Raw genomic sequence first — 3,141 nt, 5'->3', positions numbered from 1 at the left:
AATTCAAAATTCGGTAGTGGTGAACTGGATGATTTAGGTTTGTTCCCCAACAACGAAATTCAGGATTGGATTCCTTTTTCTATCGTGTGTTAACAAATAATTTATTTTTCAGAGGTCGATGTAATACAGTAGTGAGTATTCCCGCTTGTAACTCGAGAGACTTGAGTTTGAACCCCGAAAATAATAAGTTTAATTTTCTTTTGACAATTTTCACCGAATTTGAAATTGGATTACTTGTTCTGAATCTTCGATTCATAATACAGCAGTGTAATACAGCGGTGAACCTTTCATGCCAGTAGTTTGGGTTCGATCTCGATCCCCAACAACGGTAGTTTGAAAAGAAAGTCGGCTAAAAAATTGTTTATGAAATCTTGTGTGTTAACATATAATATGTTTTCAGAGGTCGTTGTAGTGGTACAAGGGTGAGTATTTCCGCTTGTCACTCGAGTGACATGAGTTTGATCCCGATCAATAACAAGTTTATTCTTGTTTTGACAATTTTAGTCGCATTCAAAATTGGATTACTTTTTGTAACGGCGATTGATAAAATCTGATGTGTTAACAAATATTATATTGTTCAAAGTCGTCGTTGTAGAGTGGTGAGTATTCCTGCGAGTTTGATCCGCCGCAGCAGACTGTTTTTAATTTTCTTTTGAATTTGAAATTCGGGATTGGATTCCTTTTTCTCCCGTGTGTTTACAAATAATATATTTTTCAGAGGTCGATGTAATACAGTAGTGAGTATTCCCGCTTGTCACTCGATAGACATGAGTTTGAACCCCGACAATAATAAGTTTAATTTTCTTTTGACAATTTTCACCGGATTTGAATTTGGATTACTTGTTCCGAATCTTCGATTGATAAAATCTAGAGCGTTGACAATGGGTCGCTTTTTCTAAAGACGATTGGTAAAATCTGGAGCGTTAAGAAATAATTTATTTTTTATGAGTCGTTGTAGTATAGTGGTGAGTATTCCTGCCTGTCACGCAGGTGACCCGGGTTCGATCCCCGGCAACGGCGATTTTAGTTGTTTTCTTTCCGTAATTTTAACGGAACTCGAAATTGGACAGCGGTGAACCTGTCATGTCGGTAGTTTGGGATCGATCCCCAACAACGGTAGTTTGAAAAGAAAGTCGGCTAAACAATTGTTTATGAAATCTTGTGTGTTAACATATAATATGTTTTCAGAGGTCGTTGTAGTGGTACAGTGGTGAGTATTTCCGCTTGTCACTCGAGTTATTATGTTCCAAAGGTCGTTGTAATACAAGGGCGAGCATTCCTGCTTGCACTCGAGTGACATGAGTTTGATCCCGAACAACAACAAGTTTAATCTTGTTTTGACAATTTTAGTCGCATTCAAAATTGGATTACTTTTTGTAACGGCGATTGATAAAATCTGATGTGTTAACAAATATTATATTGTTCAAAGTCGTCGTTGTAGAGTGGTGAGTATTCCTGCGAGTTTGATCCGCCGCAGCAGACTGTTTTTAATTTTCTTTTGAATTTGAAATTCGGGATTGGATTCCTTTTTCTCCCGTGTGTTTACAAATAATATATTTTTCAGAGGTCGATGTAATACAGTAGTGAGTATTCCCGCTTGTCACTCGAGAGACCTGAGTTTGAACCCCGACAATAATAAGCTTAATTTTCTTTTGAAAATTATCACCGCATTTGAAATTTGATTACTTGTCCCGAATCTTCGATTGATAAAATCTAGAGCATTGACAATGGATCACTTTTTCTAAAGACGATTCGTAAAATCTAGAGCGTTAACAAATAATTTAATTTTTATGAGTCGTTTTAGTGATACAATGGAGAGTATTTCCGCTTGTCATTCGAGTTATTAGTTTCCAGAGGTCGTTGTAATACAAGGGCGAGCATTCCTGCTTGTCACTGAGTGACCAAAGTTTGATCCCGAACAATAACAAGTTTAATCTTGTTTTTACAATTTTAGTCGGATTCAAAATTGAATTACTTTTTGTAACGGCAATGGATAAAATCTTGTTTGTTAACAAATATTATATTTTTCGAAAGTCATCGTTGTAGAGCGGTGAGTACTCCCACGAGTTTGATCCCCCGCAGCCACGATTTTTAATTTTCTTTTGAATTCGAAATTCGGTGGTGGTGAACCGGATGATTTGGGTTTGTTTCCCAACAACGAAATTTGGGATTGGATTCCTTTTTTTCTCGTGTGGTAACAAATAATATATTTTTCAGAGGTCGATGTAATAAAGTAGTGAGTATTGTTTTATTATTCGGTGAGAGGAAATTGGTGTTTGAATGAAAAATGCGTTAAAAAGGAGAGAGAGAATAATTGAATTCTGACTGCATTCAAAATCAGGTTGTTATTTATTCGGAACAAATCCGATATTTAAAATATACTGTGCCACTCCCTACAAAATTTTCGTCTAAAATTTTGGTGATCCATTCGACGTGTTTTGTCAAATGGTCAAAAGGGAGATTTTCTGAAATCGTGTGAATAAGGAAAAACGGTAAAAACTCAAGTTTTATCTAACAATCTCCTCCTAAAACCTGTAGTATATCTACCTTACTATTTGAACTCCGATCATTGAGGATAGTTCTTCAAATTTCACCCACGTCAGGGACTTGGTGAAGATGTCTCCAAGTTGTTCCTCTGTTCGGATGTAATCAATTTTGATGAGCCCTCGATCTGCACATTCTCGAATGTAGTGGAATCTGATTTCTGTGTGCTTGCTTCGTTCATGCAAAACTTGATTTTTGATTAGGGAGATCGTAGCTTTGTTGTCTACGTATAGCATTGGTGGATCACTTTCTCTCCCGATGAGTTCTTCCATTAGTCGCACAAGCCAGATCCCTTGTTTTGCTGCCATCGAAGCGGCGATGTATTCTGCTTCGTAGGAAGACAAAGCAACTACCTTCTGTTTTTTTGATTGCCAGCAGATTGTTCCGCCTGAGAGAAAGTAGATCATTCCGCTAGTGCTCTTACGATCATCAACGTCACTGGCCATGTCACTATCACTGTAGCCGACTAGCTTGAGTTTCTCCTTTCCGCTCCCTGCGCAGTATCTTACACCCCAGCCTCTGGTTCCGGCTACATAGCGCTGGATGCGCTTGACAGCCACTAAATGTTCCTCCCTAGGTGCTTCCATAAATCGGCTC

General features: G+C 37.9%; 1 non-coding gene across 1 annotated transcript; it reads left to right on the top strand.

Moving 5' to 3' along the window:
- The first annotated feature begins 948 nt into the window (after positions 1 to 948).
- Positions 949 to 1,020, top strand: TRNAD-GUC. The gene has a single exon. It is a non-coding gene; the product is annotated as a tRNA-Asp (tRNA).
- Positions 1,021 to 3,141: the final 2,121 nt, after the last annotated feature.

Source organism: Cucurbita maxima, unplaced genomic scaffold (genome assembly GCF_002738345.1).
Source record: "Cucurbita maxima cultivar Rimu unplaced genomic scaffold, Cmax_1.0 Cma_Scf00819, whole genome shotgun sequence".
Taxonomy (NCBI): domain Eukaryota; kingdom Viridiplantae; phylum Streptophyta; class Magnoliopsida; order Cucurbitales; family Cucurbitaceae; genus Cucurbita; species Cucurbita maxima.
Note: the sequence above shows the minus strand (reverse complement) of the source record. Positions and strands in the feature narration are given on the sequence as shown.